This window comes from Taudactylus pleione, unplaced genomic scaffold, assembly GCF_031769625.1.
Source record: "Taudactylus pleione unplaced genomic scaffold, aTauple2 ptg000062l, whole genome shotgun sequence".
In the NCBI taxonomy this organism is placed as follows: domain Eukaryota; kingdom Metazoa; phylum Chordata; class Amphibia; order Anura; family Myobatrachidae; genus Taudactylus; species Taudactylus pleione.
In genome coordinates this window covers 5,219,703-5,243,314 of record NW_028284464.1, presented here as the reverse complement: position 1 = coordinate 5,243,314, position 23,612 = coordinate 5,219,703, and positions in this window count along the sequence as shown.

The window sequence follows — 23,612 nt, the reverse complement described above, 5'->3', positions numbered from 1 at the left end:
TAGGTAGCTATTGTGCCAGGGTAGGGCCTTTTGTGGTTCAGGTCATTGAGAAAGTTACAATTTTTAAACTATTACCTTGCAAATGTCCCTTTATTTTAGGGATGTGCGCCAATCGCACTGCTGCCACTGCTCTGCTTCCCCGCTGCTGCCACGCACACCTGCAGCCCGCAGCCGTCTCTCACTTTGCACCTCCAAACCACTTCCTGTGTGCCGGCTCATCTTCCACCTGCGCTAGTGTCAAATTTTGTTGCCCTTCTCCCAAGCAGGTGGCCCAGTTTGCTCCTCCAAACCCTGATAGTTAATACATTTTTAAAAAGCAATGAAATTAAGGCTTCTTAGACATGTTTTGAATTTTCACAAAGCCTACTGAATTTCTGACACTCAAACATAAATAAACAATGAAATACCAATCATTAAGGCTGACGCCTTAATGGACGTGTTCCTTGCGAAATACAGATATGGTGTGCCATCACACCCTGTGGTTAACTACAGATTTGGCACTCTCACAGAGTGGAGAAGCTGCTAATTCACAGAATTGTGTGCTCATTGGAATACACACATGCAGTCTATGCAACTGATGTCTGAGAAGTTAAGGCAAAATTGTAACTCAAGAATGGCGCAATTCACTAAATTCATGGCACGACAGGAGTCAAATAAAACCTAAAAAAATCTGTAGTTATAGATGTGTCCTCATCCATCTATCTTCAATACTCCATGAGACGCTAGGTAGGGGTAAATCGTGGGACGTCTTTATTGCCCACAAATGCATCTTAGTTGCAATGTAATGTGCGACTGAGTCTGTATACGAAGCAAAACTGAACTTTGAGTGGATAAAAGCCGTGGCCGCAGCATTGTAGCACTTTATATACAGATTCAGACTCAGTCGCACACAGATATACAAGTGTCACATATCACATAAATCAGTCCAGTCTCCTGACATTGGTCACATTGCGACTAAGATGCATTTTAGCCAATAATTATGCAAAAAAGATGCCCGGCGCTAGCAAAGTCACACAGGAACTGGCGCACAATAAAAAGCATGGCAAGTTAATCAGCACAGTCTCTTGGTTCGTCCTAGTCACATCACAAAAAGATGCTTGGCGCTAGCAGATTTGCGCAGGACCTGGTGCACCAAGCGGGGCTGTTTGGCGCGACTCCAGCAAGAATGTATGAAGACACATCTGTACATTATTTTATTTCAAATGTTTAAGAATTGTTGCTAAATAAATTCATGTCATTGTCTTATAATGTACAAGTATGTTGCAATCCTCCAGAAATAGGCACAAGCACAAATAGGTCCATGTTTTAAAGTTTAGAAAACAAGTTATTTGTTGATATTTGGGTAAATGACACCTGGGGCAAACCAACTGTAACCCCCTCAAAATGTCACCCTCTACCAGGTAAATAAGAATGAAGGGCTGACAACAGGATCACTATGGCTAGTACATCCTCGTTTCTGAACTAGTCTATGTACAGAAACACACTCTACTTCATAAATAGGGCCTTCTAGATTGTTGGCACTCTGGGGAAATAAACATTGTAGCAACTGCCGGCAATATCCCTCACTACATGTGCACAAAGAAGAATAATTGAGGTATAATTCCAATGCAGGGCAATTCCCTTATTCCCTAGTCACATACTGTATGATTGTGCAGTTAAAGATGTTGGAACTAAACGCATAAAGTGTATAAGTATTTTCTATTTTATTTTGTTGTTAGAACAATAAACTTAATATTTTGTTTTTCCTCAACACCAGTTTGTAAGCATTTACTTTACTTGCTTTCAAATTACACTGCATAACTGCTACCAGTAATTTCTTATTTAACTAATCTATTGGTTCATTCAAGCTGGATGACAGATTTCACTGTTTATATACACTACTAGACAAAAGCTTTAGAATACCCCATTTTCCATATTTTATTGAAATTTAACCAATTCAAGTCCAGTGAGTTACCTGAATGGTACAAAGGTCAACTGCTAGAGGTTAAAGGGTGTAAAGGTGTAGATTTCACAGTTATTAGAAAAACCTTTTTCGGGGGAACAAGGAGGAACATAAAGCTGTTCTGCAGCAAAGGAAGAAAATTAAGCATTGAAAGTTGATGCAAACAATTCCTATAGGTGTAATAACTTCTGCTGATTACTTGATTACACACTTCCTGTCTGCATAAAAGCAGAACAGACTGTTATTACACCCTCTGAAGCATCATGTGGACAATACTGCACTGCAGGCAGTATTATATCGATATCCTAATGATAAGAAAAATGAAATTAAAGCAATACAGACCATTATAACCCTTAAAAGTGTAGGTCTTTATTTATTTATTAAGTTATTTATATAGCACACACATATTCTGCAGCACTTAACAGAGAATATTTCGGTCTTTCCTATAAGGAAATTGCAAAGAAAGTCAAAGTGCCAGTTAGTATAGCTTCTTACGCCATCAAAAGGCACTTGTAGATGGGAGGAATCTCTAACAGGAAGAGGTCTGGCAGCCCCAAAGCAACAGCAGAATCAGAAGCTAAATTTCTGTGAGTCAACAACTTGTGTGATGGGCAGCTCACTGGACAATAGCATTAAGCACAGCTTAAAACTCTGAAGATAACATTTTGAGCTGCAGGTTTGACAGGTCAAGTGGCAGTAAGAAAGCCATTGCTAAGATGGCAAAATAAGAAAAAGAGGCTTGCGTGGGCCATGAAACACTGCCAGTGAACTACAGGATACTGGAATAAGGTTTTATTGTCAAATTAATCAAAACTCAAAATCTTTGGTTCATTACGCAGGGTTTGTACACCATCAAGTAGGCGACTTGCATAGAATGACTGGCACCCTGACCTAAACGGGCTACCACATAATTTTGCAACTCAGGTCTACACCTAGTTGGTCAAAGGTTCATCCTACAGTAAGATAATGACTTTCGAGCAAAAGAACAAGATGGTAGGCTTCAAATCATGGAATGGCCAGCAGTCTCCAGACTTGGGAAGCAATCGGGAAGCCGGCAGCCGACTTCCCGACTGTCTTATCCCGGCAAGGGTGAAATGCCGGGCGTCTAGATGTAGACGCCCGCATTTCCCCGACGCCGGAAGACCGGTGCCCGGCATCACGACCGTAGTGATGCCGTGCGCCGCGAGCGGACAGCCGTGGGGGGGGAGGGTTAGGTTTAGGGCTCCCGGGGGGGATTTAGGGTTAGGCACCCCCCCGGGAGGGTTAGGGTTAGGCTAGGGGGAGGGAGGGTTAGGGTTAGGCACCCCCGGGGGGACTTAGGGTTAGGCACCCCCCCGGGGGACTTAGGTTTAGGTAGCGTGGAAGGGGGTGGTTAGGGTTAGGCACTTAGAGGGGGGATTAGGGTTAGGCACTTGGGGGGAAGTTAGGGTTAGGCACCACTAAGGAGGGTTAGGGTTGTTAGGTTAGTGGATACTTACATATCCACGATCGGGATTTCCAGCGATGTCGGGCTTCCGCTGCCTCGCACTCTGCTCCTGTCGGGCTGCCGCTGATGGGAATCGAACCGCCAGCGGTATTTCATACCCATTCCCCAGACTTAAACCCCAGCTAACTGGTTTAGGATGAACTGGGCAGAAGGATGAAAGCAAAGCAACCTACAAGTGCAATACATTTTGGGGAATCTCTGCAACAGTGTTGGGAAAACTTCCTGAACAATATTTGATATTTATTTATTATACAAAGAAGTGCCATGAGTGTTTGGCGGTTATATCTGTAAAAGGTGGCTTCTTTCTGGAGTCAAAAATTTAGATTACATTTTATTAAACAAAATGATTCTGTGATTTATTTTTTATCTCCAAATGTTTATTTGTTCTATGGGTCTATTTCAGAGTACATTGAGAAATTTAACTTCATAATTTCAATAGCATCTGGAAAAATGGGGGTGTTCTAAAACGTTTGACTATAAGCATATACTAACAAAATATGTACACTGATTACATGGAGTGGTCACATTGTACTGAACATACCCCACATAGACTACATTACCATTGCACAGATCCTATACTCCTGTTAACAGACCTCAATCCAAGTTGTACATAATTCAAAGCTAAACCATTATACTTTGTACAAGCACTGTTACCATTTAATGCCATTCCACTGTACAAAGTACTTTTGTTATTTATTTATTAACATTTATTTATATAGAGCCATCTAAATTTGTTGTGCTTCACTATGCACAAATCCATTGTCCCTTGTAGCGAGCACTTGCATAAACCCCATTGCCAGGCCCTATTGCTCTTTTCTTTTTTTACAAATTTGTTTTATTTGGATTTTCAAATATATTAATTACAGAATATATAATAACAACAATTATATATCCAATATTTGAGATACAAAGAGAAATCAGTAAAATATATATATATATATAAAAGAAAAACATGTTTTCTTCCTTTTCTTAGCAGATTACCATTGAATAATATCCTATCAAAAAGAAAGATGAGAGAAAGAGAGGGGGGGGGAGATCACCTGCGGCCTAATACCCATCATCATCCAATACATTAACTAACTTGAATAGGAGGGTCAGATTGAAATATTGTGGCTTCATACCACAATGTTGCACGAAAACAACTATGAATTTGTTGCTTATTCGAAATATTTAAGGTATCAATAAAAGATTCCCAAACTGCAAAAAAATTCTCAATGCATTGTTCTTTATGCAATGATGTCTCCATCCAATCCATTTTCAATACATAAGAGTTTATCTTTAAACATTGATATAGAAGGAGAAGGATGAAGCCAATGCTGGAGTATACATTTCTTCACTACGGCAGAGAGCATTAAAAGGGTCGTCAGTCGCATTGTCAGACTGAGCTGCATGTAGGGCCGACCAGACGATGCAACTGATGACCAAAAAGGAGAGTGCATGGGCCAACATAGTGGGTACACATTCGCCGATTTTGACTATATGTTGAGAATAGAGTAAGATAGAGCAAGTAACTGTGCACCTGGACAAACCATGTTCCAATGCAAGGGGTGCAAATACATATATTTATTTTGCATGCAGGATAAATACTGGCTGCTTTGCATGTAGCCCACAAATGCTGGACAGCTTTATTTTTGCACTGCAATTTAGATTTCAGTTGGGACACACCCCTCCCAAATCTAACTCTCTATGCACAAGTTACATCTGCACCACCTGCAATGCAACATGGTTTTACTAAGGTGCACAGGTACTTGCTCTTCCTTACCCAAAGCTGAATCATGCCCTTTGTGCAAATGCACTGTGGTGTACACAGCTTCCTGAGACAAATGCAGAACTCTGTCTATCAGCAAGGTTTTCCCTTCGTCATACATGATCCTCAATTAAGTATATCTAATTCCTCTCTCTACACATCAACTCCCTAGAGCAGTCGGCTGGACTCTATTACATCCTCTGACACTGACTCCCAGTTCTGTTCCCATGACCAGTACTGCTAGTTAAACTAAAGTACAGCGCTTACATCGCTTACCTTCAGCGAATTTGCATTTAGTATTCTGTGAATAGCACTGTGTACAGTGCTTTGAAATAATCGATAAATAGTTTATCATTCAAATTCATGGTATAGCAGAGTGTAAGAATTTAATATGTCAAGTATTATATCCATCAATATGTAATATGCCAAGCAGCAAACCCAGTACAATACAAAATGTCCAGCTACATGCCCTTATTATTCCATATACAAAAATAAAGTGACCATTAGTATTCCATTAATGTGCCCAGCAACATGCCACATAATGTATTCTGCTGTATGACCTGATACATGTCACGTAATGTACTCTGCTATATGCTTGGTAATGGCTGAATAATATGGCTGCATAATATGGTCAGTGATGTACCCAGCAAGATGCCCAGGACTGTGTCTGGTAAGATGCCCAGTAATGTCAAATACCGGACATCTTGCTGTTTATAACTGTGGGCATCTTTCTGCAGGACAGGTCAAAAAGAAGACTGCTTTAGCAGTAATCGCCTACCGGACACACATCTGTGCAAAGAATCCAAAACAGGAATTCATGCAGAACTTTCTTAGTAGTCTTGTTAATATTATTTACTCGTCCATTTCTTTTTTGTAAAATAAACATGAAATTTTGTATAAAGAACAGTGGAAATGTAACTAATAGCTAGAGTCTGGCAGAACACAGCCCTTTGGAAAAAACAGTTTTGATTTTGGATTTTAATGCCTATATTTTAGGTTATGTTTTACACTTTTTTGGTTCCACATTGCTCCTCTGAGTGATCATCTTTATGGTTTTGGTTGTTTCTTTTGGTTTCAATTTCTGCTATTTCAATTCATGCTGATAATTAATGCTTATATTAAACAATAGCTTATAGAAAAAAGGGAAAATAAAGGACAGTGATAACACAGAATTTCTATTATATTTTATTCAGTTGAGCACATCATTTGAATCTAGAGTTGCTTATTAAAAGTACATGGTCCATTTCACTGTGTTTATCACACAAGCTGGTAGGCAGATCCCTTCTAGAAGTTTATTAAATAGGATGTTCTATCACTCCAGAAATTAGTAATATCCCTTTCACTCATGGGTAGGCATGTGTGTCTTTTAAAAAATGTGCATGGTAAACCATACACATTAATTGTAACAGTCAGATATATATTGCCACGAGTTGGGTACGGGATGCCGGCGCTAGAGATCCCAGGGGTCAGAATCTCGGTGCCGGCAACCCAACAGGGTTAGGATACCAACACTTGTCGGTCATTATCCTAACTGTCCTCCTCTCCCTACCCCTACCCTCCGCAGTGCCTAAACCTAACCTCCCGCGCCCCTTGTGCCTAAACCTAACCTCCCTGTACCCTAAACTTAACCTCCCCCCAAGTGCCTAAATCTAACCTCCCCCTCCCCGCCCTAACCCTACCCCTAGTGCCTAAATCTAACCCTCCCCCTAATCCCAGTACTTACTGTTGGGATGCCAGCGCCGGGATTCTGACAGATGTCGGGAGTCAGGCGCTGGCATTCTAAGCACCGGCATCCCGGCTGTCGGTATGTTGACCGGATTTCTATTCCAACATTGGGCCTGATTCAGAGTCACACGCAATGCCGATGTTCATGGAGTTGAGCGATTTTTTTGCTACTGCATGCGCACGAAAAGCCCTAAAAATTCCTACATGGCATGCATTACAGTGTGTGCGCACAAAGCTGTTGCACTTGAGAAGCACAGTAACAGAAATGTCTTGGCAAAGTGCTGGCAGTGACTGGCAGGTGGCTAAACAGGTACATGGAGATGGTCTGTCCTATGGGCATGTTATGGGAGTGTTGCATGTACACAGACGCTCAATCGCTCACATTGGAAGCCATACTCAGATGGAAAGTTTTGATGGTGCAATTGATGGTGGCATGTAAAGACCTCAGCCCTTGCACATTCATACACACTGATGTACACCAGGGAAGGACTTTAAAGAGGCATTTGCATAAAGTTGCAGATGGGCGACCACCCAAGATGCAGCCGCACCTCCATCTGTCCACCTGCTGACGAAGGCATTTGAAAAAATGCACATATTGCCAAAAAATGCAAATGAAACCAGCCACATGTTCAGAACACGTACTTATAAAACCGCAAATATAATGAACATGTAAAAGGGTTCTAGGACTTTACAGTAAAGGCACAAATTAGACATGACAAAGAAATTACCAAACATCTACATCAACACAATAAGATAAGCTTCATTACAGTCTACAAGCAAAAATGTCACTACAGAAAAAAAAGAGCTTCTAATGTTGCCTACCCCAGTATGTGTGACCCATGACTGAGCCCACACGTCACATGCTAGACTGGGACAAAGGAGGCTGAGTAACAGGCTTGTCCTGGAAGGAAAGTAGATGGTGATAAGGGGATCTGCATGCACATATAAATACAGACATGAAAGCAAAAGCAACCTCTGACAGTAATCAAAGCCAGCAGTGCACTAATGGATCTAGATAAACAGCCGGAACTTCATGACATGAAAACAATAAAACAATAACAAAACGCAGACAAACGTCAAAAGAGATTGTAAAAAAATGTACACACATCTCTTCATTTAGAAAATGTAACTAAACCTAAAACATTTCCATGCATGAAGCATGAAAATAACATGGCCTGTTCTCACCCTGGCTTTTTACCACTTAGGGCCGTATTCAATTAGCCGCGATAAGCAGTTTTCGTCATTTCGCCGGTGACGTAATTTCGCCAGACGAGAACTTATCCCCATATTCAATTCCAAAGACTTTTCGCTGGTGCAAAAAGTCTGAGCCTCATAACCAGCGAAGAAGATATGCATCTGAATGCAGACAGAAACAAGTGCAGAACTGGGGGTTTGGGGTGCAAAGTTGTGGGAACACCCCTGCAGCCTTGGGACAGCTCCCCAAAGGTATACTGCGTTAAAAAAAAAGTTAAAAAAAATACTTGATATCACCCCAAAAAAAGTACTTTCTTTTTGGGGGCAAAAAGTCCAAAGTTGGGGGACAAACTTAAAAACTAGCAAAATAGACTCCAGAGGGTCTCCCAAGTATGCCCCAGGTGTTTTTTTTATTGCAGGTGATTGCTGAAGGTGCGATTTTTAAAACCTCACTTTAGCGATTCTTAACCATGCTTGCACCCATTTTCATGTACCCCAAATTTGCTGGGACTACTTATTTTTTCCAAAAAAACCTGCTAAATGCTATTCTTCACCACTTGTGCAAAGACGCTTATTAGCAGATATTAAGAGCATTTAAGTACCCCAAATACCTTCAGCAGGCCTATTCAGGGGTATCTATAGTGATCCCCAATATCAGTGCATCTTTTGGGGGGTGTCAGGCTGATTTCCCCAAATCTGACAGCACTTTTCGCCTGTTTGAGTTTCGCCGGCACATGTTTTTGCATCCTTTGGAATTGAATAGGGCGAAAAGCGGCTGCGCTCACGAAAAGTGTCTTCTCCAAACACACGCGATGTAGGCGGAAAGTCCGGCAGGTGAAAAGGACAGGACTTTTCGCGGCTAATTGAATATGCCCCATAATCTTTTCAGTCTCCACCACACACATTTGATATAATCATCTAAAATACTTAAACAGAAAGTACGATTTACCAACATACTGTAAGTATGTGTACAGTAACCCATAGCAGTGAATTATCCCCTGCTTTCATTAATGTAGTCTGCACTAGATGATAAATAATAATTGCTGATTGTTTCTTATGAGTTACTGTAGTCTGCAAATGATGGATACCTCCCAACTGTCAGTCCCACTTTCGGCAGGACAGTCCCTCTTCTTAGTAAGCGCACAGATATAGAAGCCAGAAGCAGAGAAATAGTGTAAGTTATCCCTCTGCTTCCAGCTCTTCTCTGGGATGAGCTCTTTTCAAAGCCCATCTCCCAGCAAGAGCTTCTTACTAATACCTCTTTTCCACCAAAAACCTGGGTCTGACCTGGGTTTCTGGACATGGTTCCAACCCAGGTCAGACCCAGGTCAGACTGCATTTACACTGCACCTTCGATCTGGGTTACTCCCAGGTCAGCCCTGTTCACACTAAACCCAGGTCTGCCCTGCTAAAACCTGTGAGGTCATAAAAAGTGGGAGGTGACTGCTCCACAACCACCAATCAGCTCATTTTAGGCATGACCCAGGTCAGATAACCCGGGTCACACCGTTTACACTGCACCATTACCCAGGTCCATCCTGGGTCCAACCCTGGTAGCTACCTGGGTTGGATTGCTGGGGCACTGGACCCGGGTAATTTTTCAGGGACCCTTTTACACTGAGCTGCAACCCGGGTAGACCAAGCAAAAACACAGGTTTTTGCTCTGGTGTAAAAGGGGTATAAATTTGAGTGAAAATTTAAATTTCCACTTTGTGAATTTAAGTGTAAAATATTTATCACATCAGCATTAAAAATATGGATTGTGATAAATATGCCCCTTGGTGTATTGTACAGGAGATAAGTGGAATAGTATACTGGATGGCCAGGGTGAAGTACTACCAGGAGGGAGATGTATCAAATCTTGGAGAGAGATAAAATTGAGAGAGATAAAGGGGGGTGATGTATCAAACCTCAGAGAGAGATAAAGTACCAACCAATCAGCTCCTAAATGCCATTTTACAGCCTGTGTTTGAAAAATGACAGAAGCTGATTGGTTGGTACTTTATATCTCTCCAAGCTTTGATACATCTGCCCCAAAGTGCCACCAATTAGCTTCTGTAATTTTTCAAACACAGCCGGTAAAATGACAGTTAGAAGATGATTGGTTAGTACTTTAGCTCTCTCCATGCTGTGATAAATTGTGTGTTACTTCCAGGTTTCATGTTTAAAGTGACAATTGAAATTGAAGGAGGATCAATGGAGTTGATACTTATCATGTCCTACACCAATTATATGATAATTAGGCCTTCTGTAATGATAAAATATAAAGTAAATAATAATTTTGCCAATAAGACCCCATTAATTCCATCAATGTAATGACCATGAGCAGCATGGTCTTCTAAAAATTGCTGGATAGAGAGGAGAATATGTATCTTCAATATACAGAACAGAGGACAGGGAACTAGGGATATTTAAAGGATAATTTCACGTACAACTGAAGTATCAGTTTTGGACAGAATAGCTTACATAAAGCCCACTTACCTGAGGTCTGTAGGTTCATAAAAACAAAAAAACACAAATGCATTTTAATTTTTATAAAGTTCTTAAAAATAGGAAAATTGATGTGAATTTGGAAAACCATATGTGGCAGAATAAATATAAATTAACTGACAGGATAATATTAACAATGTCTATAGCTAATAAACAAGATTCAGTTGTAAATAACTCGTGTTCCACTCACTTTCTGCTCAAGGAGTGTGGTATATTTTGTCAACAATCATTCATCAAGTGTTGACATGCAGCTTGTCGACATTGACCACGTCAACATTCATCAGATCAACACTGATGAAATATCTACATCATTAGAAGTTAACAAAACATTACTGGTGGTCTAGAAGTGACTTACATGGTCCAGCGGGTCAGGAGGCTCAAACAGTGACATCATGATGACTCCCAGTTCATCCTATAGCGGTTCTAGTAGCGTTCCCGCTGTGCAGTTTTAGCGGGGCACCGCACCCTGCCCAATTTCAAAAAGGCAGAATACACCCTGCCCTTATGGCGGCGCTCTTTTAGAGCACCGCTAAAACAACCTGCTGGGTGCTGGTTCCACCCACAAGCCGCGGTGTCCCACGGGGGGGGGGGGGGCAGGGGAATTGGGGTGCAACATTCATCGCCGGTGAATAGATGCTGTGAGCATTTATTCACAGTGAGGAAAGAGCTTGGGGGCAGCCCAGCATGTCCGTAAGTACTGGGAACGCTGCCAAGAGTGATGAAAAGGGGGCACATCTTAAAAAAACACACCCCTATTCTCGTGGCCACACCCCCTTTGCGGACACACAGCTGTGCACGAGTGTGCCCTTTCTACGGTCCAGCGCCCTGCCCCGCGCCGGACCTAGAATAAACATTATCCAGCAGTGAGTATCCCTAACCGTCTGCTCTCGTAGTGCCTACCCCTTACCCTCCCCTACCGTAGCTTAAACCTAATCCTCCGCTGCCACAGTCTAACCCTAGCCCTTCATTCCGTGCAGAATGTGGTGTCAACATTATGAAAGCCGACATTGCAGATGTCAACATAATCACTGCATCCCGTGCTAAATATAGTGCAAATGTAGTTTGAAATAAAGATTATTGATCAAATACAATGTACAGTATTAAAAAAATATATAATTAAACTATTTGACACTTGAAGTAAAGGTGACTTTGAATGTTCCTTCATTATTGGCAATTATATTAAACATTAAATCAGAAAAAAATAAAGAGAAAGTAATAGTTCAAGTAAACGATTTATTGGAGCATAAACATTATAGAAGGACATATATTACTGGGCAAGACATGAGCTTTGAATTTCCACCTTCAAAGAGAAATGTAGTTTGCTTGTCAACAATCAGAATGTCGACAAGCATTATGGGGATTCCGGCAGGCAGGATGTCGGCAAGTGTGCTATTTACAGCATTTCACACCTGCTGGCAGTACAACTGTATACATGATTAATTACCATCATGGTTACAGTTAGACTGCCAGCGGGCATAAAATGCTTTCAATAGCACATCACGCTTGTCAACATCCCGGCGCCTGCCTCCCAGGATTTACATACTGCTTGTCGACATTCTGGTTGTCAACAAGCTGTATGTACCCTTCAAAGATACACAGATGGACCAGTGTTCTTATACACTTGTGTATCCCTGGACATGCAAAAAAGGCACAGTTATGCATGTAAAGATACATATGGGTCTATTCAAAGGGCAGAGAAAAAGGGCCTGATTCAGAGCCGGACGCAATTAGCGGTCGCTCGTCCAGAAAATAGGGGTGGCTATTCAAATGAACCGTTCGCTCTTTGCGGTCTGTTCACGCCTCTAGGTCTGAACGAGCGAACAAAACTTGCGGTCGTTTTTTGGGAAACTACGCCCCCTGGCCGCTCGCATCCTACGTCATGTCCTCTATTAATTAGATTAATCGAGTACATCGACCAGGATATGAGCTGCTCGCTATTCTTGTGGTTGGTTTTTGCTACCACAATTTTGCGAGCAGTTCTGGCTATAAAATAACCCAGTGACGTGCTCAATGACGCTGCTGTTTTAATTATGCACACCCATAAAACGCCCGTTTTGACCTTTAAGCACGCTTGCGATCGGATCTCCACTCCCCGTTTTCAAGCACCTGCCCCTGTTACCACCCACATACGCCTCTTTCTGTCACTCAAATTATCAGGCATTTGCTATTTTGCGAGCACATGAATTTCGACCGCACTGACTGGTTCGCGCATGCGTATAACAATCCGTATGCATGCGCAGTTGGGCAAACATCGCTCGGAGCGAACAAGCAGCCGCTTACGAGCGGCTCTGAATCAGGCCCAAAGCCCAGTTTTGCGGTAAAAAGGGCTTTTCTCTGCTTAGTGCTATTCACAGAGAGGGTTCCTGACTTCTCCGGTGGCACCCCCTCTCCATGGCAGAATAGCATCACCACACTTTTGTATGCTGAGTGCGATTCATAAAAGAACGGAAAGCTCTCATTTCTGTTCTGCTGCTGTGTTCAGACTCGCTATCTCGGGATAGCGTAATCTGAACTTCAGTGCAGGGAATATGAACTACAGACAGGGAAGTTGCTTACTTCCCTATCTTCTGCCCGTCACCTGTTCTGGCTTCGCCCCTTGATTTCCCAGCAGCCACTGCAGCCTCCCCTGAGCTCAGCAGCAGGTGCATGCACAGGAAGTACTGTACCTGCCTTCTCCTCCATGCTTCTCACACTGGACAGCAGCTGAAGACAGGACTGCCAGAGCCCTGAATACCGGATCGCATCACCGGAAAGGTAAGCATGCATGAGTTACCACAAACCAATTCCATATATAGTAAAATGTAACAATTCTGTTTTCATTTTCTTCATGAATAGACCCAGTGCTGGGTAAGTTTCCCTCTTTGTAAATGACTCATACTGTTTAATTATATTAGTAAAATTACTTTTAAAAATATTAAATGAAGGAGAAACTGTTATATTAATAATATACCAGACAAACAGCATGAGGCAACACCAAATGTAATAATATCCCTGTAGAACAATCAAATAGCAATAATAAATATTTGGAGTCCTTTAGGAAAAAAGCACTATATAAATAAATATTATGATTACTACTACTAACTATTATTATTATAATACATAAAAGAAGTTTTATTTTTGCCTGTGAACCAACAACTGCAAGACGTATACTGGTATACTTTAGTTTACACATGTCTAGTACTGTTGTCATTGGTCGATTGGAGTTTAGGGTCATCCTTGTCTACTGTGATTGTGGTAGAAACACAAAATCTGATTTAGCAGATGTAAGTCAACTTGTTTTGTCTTCATTAAGATGTTCGTTATCAGATGATTTCTCAATTATGTGATATTTGATTCAATATATAAAAAAGCACAAAGTGGATGATTCAATTAGTGTCAATGGTGGCAATGTGCCCGGGAATTAGCAACCAGCAACATCGCTAGTTTTTCCTCGCACCCAATAAAGGTGCAAAGGGAAATTAGTGATGTTGAGCAACCAATGTGCAGTCAAACATTGTGAGATGCTAGGCGGCACATCGCCTGGAATTAAGTTGGTCCTTAAGAGTCAACAATTTCTTTTGAAAAAATGTGTGACTGTACTATTGGGTCTTCTAGGCAAATACAATAAGAAAATAAATCATGAAGACCCAGAGGCGCAACTGGGTCTGGTGACACCCGGTGCGCACTCTGACTAACCCGTGTCCGAAAAGGGGATGTGGCCTAAAATAAAGGGCCGTGGCCTCGCAGGATTATGCAGCATTAGTATTAAAATTCTGCATTTCTAAAACAATGGAAGCCTATCTAAATGAATGTGTACAGTTATTCATGTTATGTGCATTGTAGAGATGGCCATCGACCATCAACGGTCAACAACCATCGGAGGTTAACCACCGATGGGCAATTGTTTTGCCATTTATGGGGTAGAACCAATGGTTTTCCCCATTGATGGCAGAGAGCCCGGCAATGTTTTTTTTTCTCCTCTGGGCCAGGACATGTAGCATAGTTCCACCCCCAACGTGAAACGCGAAGCTCCGCCCCCTGGCTGTGATTAGTCAGCAGCCCCTTGAGTCAGAGACCATTGGTATGCAGAACCAATGATGATTCGGATTCCCCATCGATGTTAGCCACCAATGGTGCCATTGATGGTGACCATCGATGGTTAACCTACAGATGGCCATCGTTAATGCGTTGTGCTTTAGTGCGCCATCTTAACCCTTCTTGTTACATTTTAGTGCTTCTAATGCACATAAACACAATTGAAAACTTACATTAATCTCAGGTTTGGTGCAATATAAATTGATGAGGAGTGGTTAAGTCAAATGTTCCCACATGGAATAGGATTGAACAAGACAATTCTAGTCTTACAACAGGTGCATGTTTTAAAAATGCAGATTGAATAATTGTAAATGCTTCTAAATGCATATAATACATGCAATGCAATGTGGTTTATAAGGCTTTATACGTGCATCTTAACATGTATAAAAAAAAATGCATCGCAATCATCAGGAGTACATGGCCAAAAGGCGGATGTTAACTTTATATCCATTTCCCCAGTGTCTATAATCCATATTTCTTTTTCATAATTAGTCTGTCACTCTCTTTGTTGCATTGATAACAGTATATGCCCCTTCTCACAGACCCCTTTGCTCCCTGCGATTCCTATTTAACATGCTGTCCATTCCTCACCAACAAAACACCCAGCTTCATGCTAATGAGAGGGACCCAACGTCTTCCCACCACTGTACTTTATATATGCCCCTTCCCCTTCCCAGTACCACCTTCAGTTACTGGCTATGAATTATTAAAGGCATAACAGTTCAGAGTGTCAGCTTCTTGTTCTACTGCCCCCCCCCCCCCAATGAGTCCCCAGAACAGACATTTAAAAGAGAAAAAAAAGGTGCATCATAGTTCTAAGTTATTGTTTCTGTAACCGCTATGCTCTCTCCAATGTTATCTTGCTTCTCCCTATTGCTAGAACTTGTAGTAAAAAAAATCTGTTGTCACTGCTAAGTTTTTCTTATATCTGGGATGGCTCATTCATCTGCTGCGATAACACCTCAGCCCTCAGCATCCCTGGATGAGAGTGCAGTAACAAGTCCCAGGAGAGTGCTAGGCAAAGGGTGCTTTGTAATCTCCAATCCCAGTCAGCAGAGAAGAATAAAAATGCTTCAATGTGTCTTACAGAAAAAAAAAACATAAACTATCTACATATACTAACTATATACTACCTACAAAAACCCACAACGTGGAATCCTCCTCCCCCACTTGAGTGCACACAGGCCACAAGGGCTTACCTCTGGCATCCTGCACTAAGGAACAGAAGATCAGTATCCTGGACCTGATAGCAGAACAGTTACACGCAGTGTATAAAGTTGTATTGTTTCATGTGTAGCTTGGGGAGGTGGGAGAACACTGACTGCATTATATGTACACAAAGGTGTATATTGCCCACATAAAGTAACACATAACTTCACAGCACATGCAATTGAACAATAATCAAGTTAGCATGATATCCTGCAGGAGACAGCATTACAGGAGTTAATTAAAAAAGTCAACAAAGAAGTTTAGTACATCCTACCCTTTCTTTCCTCTTTACAGCCTGTTGCTCCATTGTTCCTCACACAGTGGTCCCAGGGGTGAGCAGAAAGCCCATGGTAATGTGATGCAGGCAGGGCTGGTGGGCGCACAGGGGGCTCTTGCAGTTCTCTAGCACACTTCCCCACACAGCATTTCCCAGGAAAACTTCGCCATATTTTCACATCCTTTTCTCATAGCCAAGTCTCCCCCCATATCCAAGGAGCAGGAGGAGGAGGAGCGAAGGTGGAAACAGGGCTCAGCTTTCCCAGTGCGAAGTCAAACAATGAGATCAGCCCTGCTGGAGTTCGGTTACGCTCTGCATTCAGTGCATTCAGCAATGGAACCAAGGCAACGACAGAAGCTCTGCAAGTGTGTACAGCGCTGCAAGGAGCTCACTGCCGGCGCTGTCACTCACTGCTCGCTGGAGCATCAGTTCTGTCTTTTCATCATCACATGTAACCATATAAGTCAGACTGGTTAGTTGCTGTTTTACTTTTGTTTATTTTTTGTTTTACTACTTTTATATACATTATAAAGTTTTACTCATCACTAAATTCCAAAATATTGAACCTAATTTTAACTTGTATACATAACAAAATGATTATGATTTATTACTATACTCTGTTTAGTCTATTAAATACCACATGCCATTTTCATATGTTTTTCCAATAGATATTGTCATGCGAGTAAAATAATATTTGAAAATCTATTTATCATGAAAGTGTAAGTCAGGGTACTGACATAGCAGGTTTGTAAGAATGCTGGGAAAATTAATTAACTGCATATTTATCATAATTCGTGATTTTGTGTGTGTGGGAGATGTATCAAACCTTTGAAAGAGTTAGTGGAGAAGTTAACCAGAGCAACCAATCAGCTTCTAATTATCATTTTTAAAGTGTGCTAGATAAATGATAGCTGGAACCTCTTTGGTTGCTATGGGTAACCTCCATTTCATCTCTCTCAAAAGTTTGATACATCTCTCCCTGTGACACAAACATTACAAATTATTATAATATTGCACCAATTTACAATGCAATATATGTACATTTTGCTTAAATGTTACAATCTGGCAGTGCAGAGACTGCCTTTGCGGAAAGCTCTTGACCCAGAGATTAATTTCCTTTTCTTTTCGGGTTCTTCGGTCAATTTCGCGTACTGCCCATCCAGCGCCTTCACTTTGCAGATAAGACCAGCCAGCTCCAACCAATGCCGTAACTAGCACTCCTGGCGCCAAATGCAGGCCATGCCCCCTTTGTGTGATGTCATGCGAAAGGGGTGAAGCCACAATCACCAGTGATTACAGCAATGCCTGATGCTCCGGGGTGCTGTAAGGGGAGCGGTGTGAACATCTGAAGCATCCTAAGGACACTTCAGGTGGCACTGTTGCAGAGATTCTGGCTGACATGCTAGGCACCCTGCTAGCCAGATGCAGGGAGCCCTGGGTGAGCAGCGGCCGCACCAATCGCACACCCCTAAGTTACAGCCCTGGCTCAAACTGTCATATGAGGAAAGTTTCTTCTCTGCTCAGCTGCACCCTCCCCCAAGCAGATTAACCTCTATACTTCTGGAAGTAAGTAGGAACCCTATGCACTGCCATTCTCTGCTCTATGGCATCTATTCATTATCCCTTAATTTCTACAAAAGCAGGTTAAAAATAAAATTTGCTTACTTTTGTGGAAATTGGGGTCATTCATTACAAAGGTAATACATGAAATATCACAGAAATCTTCTGCTTACCTTTCAGTCCTGATCTGGCCCGACATCCCCATACAATAGTATGGGGACCTAAATTAATCAAGCTACATTTTGGGAACCTGGCAGAGAAACACAACGCCATCTTCAAATGGCGTTGGTTCCCAAACCTGCTCCTTCCTATGGGAAGGAGGTCATGATTGGGCCGAAAAGGTATTGCCCCTGCATGGATACCTCCACAGGACGTTGGTATCTTAGTTCACATGCATGAACCCAGTTCACGCATACTCGCTAACACTGCCGAGTTAAGGTGCATACACACGGTCAGATTTTTCTTCAGATCTGAACGATAACGATTGAAAAAATCGTTCAATCGTTCATATCTGAAAAAAAATCTGACATGTGTGCAACAATGAACAATGAACGTTCCCGTTTGTCAGATAACGATATCTGACATCTGATGTGTTTGCAGTCAGTTTTGTACGATTCCATTAATTTTAATACAGGCTGAAATCGTTCAATTGTTTGCAAATCGTTCAATCATCCAATCGTTCAGTCGTTCAATCGTTCATCTGATATATCTGACCGTGTGTATGCACCTTTATGCTGCCCATCCACTAGCAGACCATAGAAACGACAGCACGATTACGACATTGTAAACGTGCAGTCGTTTCTATGTCTGTGATAAGCCTACACTGAACGAGCAGTCGTTCAGTGCAGGCTCATCAATCATCTGGCAACATGCTAAACCTAACGTTATCGTCAGGTTGACCAGCATGTTGGAAAGATGATAGATATCTAAACAACCAGTGGGCATGCGCATCGCTGTTCGTTTTAGACATTTTTGCAAATGATTTACAAATGATTGAACGATTGTTATCACTCAATCACTCAACTTAATCGTCTAGTGGATGGGCAGCATTAGACTCGGCAGTGTCTTAAGCTGCATACACACACAACGATTTTGTTACCAACGATTTTCTGAACGATTTTCTGTCAGATTATCTGTCAGATTTTTTAAAGTGTAATGAACGATTTTTTTGAACTACAAATGAATTTTGCATATTCCCTTAATGAAAATCGTTCAGTTGGTTAGTCTGACTGAACTACAAACTACAAATGTGAACACGCATGAACGATAATCGTTCATCGTTTTCACTCAGAAAGTGAACGATTTTTTCAATGATTGAATGATAAACGATATCGTTAACGATAATCGTTCACAAAATCACCTTAACTCGGCAGGACACAGCTAACCCCCCCCCCCCCCCCCCCCAGTGCCCACTGAGCCCTTATTTTGATAACATCATTGATGTATCTATCTGGTCTGTATATATTTAGGATTGAAGGAGCAGCTCAGCATCTACAGTATCATTGTGACGTGAGTGCGGAATTCGTGTTTAATATATATATATATATATATATATATATACAGTCAGGTCCATAAATATTGGGACATTGACAGAATTGTCATATATTGGCCTCTATTCACCACCACAATGGCTTTGAAATGAAACAAACAAGATGTGATTTAACTGCAGACTTTCAGATTTAATTTGAGGGTAATTACATCCAAATCAGGTGAACGGTGTAGGAATTACAACGGTTTCTATATGTGCCTCCCACTTTTTAAGGGGACAAAAGTAATGGGACAAACTAAACAATCCTAAATCTAACTTTCACTTTTTAATACTTTGTTGCAAATCCTTTGCAGGCAATTACAGCCTGAAGTCTGGAACGCATAGACATCACCAGACGCTGGGTTTCATCCCTGGTGATGCTCTGCCAGGCCTCTACTGCAAATGTCTTCAGTTCCTGCTTGTTCCTGGGGCATTTTCCCTTCAGTTTTGTCTTTATCAAGTGAAATTCATGCTCAATCAGATTCAGGTCAGGGGATTGACTTGGCCATTGCATATCATTCCACTTTTTAGCCTTAAAAAACTCTTTATTTGCTTTTGCAGTATGCTTCGGGTCATTGTCCATCTGCACTGTGAAGCGCCGTCCAATGAGTTCTGAAGTATTTGACTGAATATGAGCATATAATATTGCCCGAAACACTTCTGAATTCATTCTGCTGCTTTTGTCAGCAGTCACATCATCAATAAATACAAGGAACCAGTTCCATTGGCAGCCATACATGCCCACGCCATGACACTACCACCACCATGCTTCACTGATGAGGTGGTATGTTTTGGATCATGAGCAGTTCCTTTCCTTCTCTTCTCTTCCCATCACTCTGGTACAAGTTGATATTTGTCTCATCTGTCCATAGGATGTTGTTCCAGAACTGTAATGGCTTTTTTAGATGTTGTTTGGCAAACTCTAATCTGGTCTTCCTGTTTTTGTGGCTCACCAGTGGTTTGCATCTTGTGGTGAACCCTCTATATTCACTCTTGTGAAGTTTTCTCTTGATTGTTCACTTTGACACATATACATCTACCTCCTGGAGAGTGTTCTTGATTTGGCCAACTGTTGTGAAGGGGTTTTTCTTCACCAGGGAAATAATTCTTTTGTCATCCACCACAGTTGTTTTCCGTGGTCTTCCGGGTCTTTTGGTGTTGCTGAGCTCTCCGGTGCGTTCTTTCTTTTTAAGAATGTTCCAAACAGTTGATTTGGCCACACCAAATGTTTTTGCTATCTCTCTGATGGGTTTGTTTTGATTTTTCAGCCTAATGATGGCTTGCTTCACTGATAGTGACAGCTCTTTGGATCTCATATTGAGAGTTGATAGCAACTGATTCCAAATCCAAATGTCACACCTAGAATCAACTCCAGACCTTTTACCTGCTTAATTGATAATGAAATAATGAGGGAATAGCTCACACCTGTCCATGAAATAGCTTTTGAGTTGATAGTCCCATTACTTTTGGTCCCTTAAAAAGTGGGAGGCACATATTGAAACTGTTGTAATTCCTACACCGTTCACCCGATTTGGATGTAATTACCCTCAAATTAAATCTGAAAGTCTGCAGTTAAAGCACATCTTGTTTGTTTCATTTCAAAACCATTGTGGTGGTGAATAGAGGCCAAAATCTGAAAATTCTGTCAATGTCCCAATATTTATGGACCTGACTGTAAATATATATATATATATATATATATATATATATAACCAGTTGCTCCAGCACTCCACACTCCCATGATTAACTTCACCAAGTGTCTGCGTTAATATACAATTTCTTTTAGTGCGGAGGCAGGCATTATCGCTCCAACGTTTCTTTGACTTTATTTTTATCCCTGATCAGTGCAATTTAGGAGTAAATGACACTGCAGGCAGGCATATTCTCTGACTGTTTGGAATGAGGTATATCAGGAGCAGAGTGACTTACAGGATAGAAATCAGTATAGCTTCCCAAATCACTGCCGTTTCAGAAATAAGTGCAGAACAGAAATCAATGCCGAGCAGCAACTTCTACAGACCAATACTGGAGACCATGGCATATGAAAATGTGCTTGGAGGAAATGTGTAGTCAGTGCAGGTGCAGTGTGACAGTTGATCCTCCGACTCACTGCTCTTCTGTTGGAGCTCTGCCTGCCCTCCACTGGTACTTATCAGCCTGTGCCTTCAGATCAGTACAGTTTAAGGCACTGGAAGACATCCTGAGCGAACTTGCTTCAACCAAATTTTCAAATCAGAGACTCCACGGCCTACTTGGTGGGCACCATGAAGACCTCCATGGCCCTGACGTACTTCAAACATAGCCAAAACCTAATCCTGGTCAAACTACACCACCATGCCAAATTTGCTGGAGCTAGGTACTCTGGCCGTGCATAAAAGACAAACAGACACACACACACTTGTCGCTTATTATAAAGATGTGTACCTATGTACGGTATATGTGTGTGTTTCTCTATGTATATGAGTATATGTGTACAGTATAAATTAATAAACAAGCAGCACCAAGTAAAATGGAATATATATGTATTTGAGTGTTTCTATGTGTGTATTTCTATGCATCTGCATATATGGATATATATGCAGATATGTATATGAGGGTCTGCATGTGTGTGTTTATCAATGTATACGAGTATACTGTATGTGTACATAAGCAATAAAGCATGTACAGTATAAATCAGTGGCGTAAATTCATCTCAGGCGCCCGGAGGCAAGTTGTAATTTGGTGCCCCCCCCCCAAAAAAAGAGGAAAATAAATATGGTGCATATCTATCTATCTATCTATCTATCTATCTATCTATCTATCTATCTATCTATCTATCTATGCCAGGAAGGAGTGCCATGTATTGGACAGCCGTGACGGTACACTCCAGGTACATAGTTACAGCCCTAAGTGTGGTGAATATATTGTGGACAATGGAGGAGGTGCCCCTTCAGAGCTGGAGCCCGGCGGCAAGTGCCTCCATTGTCTCCCATAGTTCTGCCCCTGGTATAAATAAGAGGCAGCATGTTTTCCAGTTCAGAGGTTTAAAGCAATACATATGTAATAAAACATGTACAGTATAAATAAAGAAGAGGCAGCATGGCTTCCACTTCAGCAATACATATAACGGATCCCCATATGTGTTAAAAAGGTTCCCCAGCATATATTAGAGATATCCGTTGCAGACCCACAGCACGGCTGTCCCCATAGGATTCTATGTGGCTGCGATCTGCTCGTATGCAGCAATTTCTGCAGCTTCTACATGATAGGTAACATTGCATACCTATAGAAGCCTATGGCCTTTTTTTGCAATAAGCTCTTCTGCACCCCCCAGTTTCTTGTGCTTACGCTGATGTAAGTTTTCATACAGCTTCAATAGTCCAAAGCTACAAGCGTCATCATTTGTATTGCCACTTACACCATCCCCACGCTAGGTGCAAGAGATCTGTGAGAAACAGACTTTCCTCCTCCGTATGCACAACTCAGATAGCAGAAATCTAGCTACATGCCTATGACAGTTCTGGAGTGTGTAGGCATAGACGCCACTAAATTAGCCACACAGTAACGACCATTCCATTTATTGGCTTATTATATTAAATCTACTGTACCTTCCAGATTTATTAGGCACTGTTTTTTAATAACTTATACATACCTTCCACAGTGTATTTTTTCCATAGAGCACCAGTCTCCCCAACCCCCCATGTTTGTGTGTCTTGTCAGTATCCTATCCCCACTTTCCCCTCTGTTTCATTTTTTCTAGTTTCTCTCTCTTCTCCCTCTCTCTATGGTGTGTCTGTTGCCCACGTTCCCCTGTGCTCTACATTTATCTGACTCTCTCTTTCCTCCATCTTGTGCATCAGTGCCTATTACCCACAATTTGTCGTGCTTTTTTTCCAGTGTTTCTATCTCTTTCTCTGATGTAGTACATAGAGATGTTTTACAGTGTAATGTAGCTTATAGCAGGTCAGTAATGTAATGGCAGGTATACAGGGGTCAGTAATGTAATGGCAGGTATACAGGGGTCAGTAATGTAATGGCAGGTATACAGGGGTCAGTAATATAGTGTAGGTTATAGAGGGGATAGTAAAAATACTAATCCCATGTACTTAGTACACTATGCAGGAAATTATGTAATCTGGGTAAAATAAAAGGCAAAGGTCGCTGGTCCAATATGAGTGACACGCACGATGCCTAGCACCACGTACTGATATACTTAAACTGAGATATGTAAATTTTTTGTATGGGGGAGGACACCAAAGAAAATTTTACCCTGGGCTCCACTTGGTCTAGAACTGGCCCGGCTGCCCACAAATGATAAATATATACACTTACACACCACTGCCTGCCTACAAATGACAATAGTATACACTTACATCCTCCCTTTCCCGCAAAAGACAATAA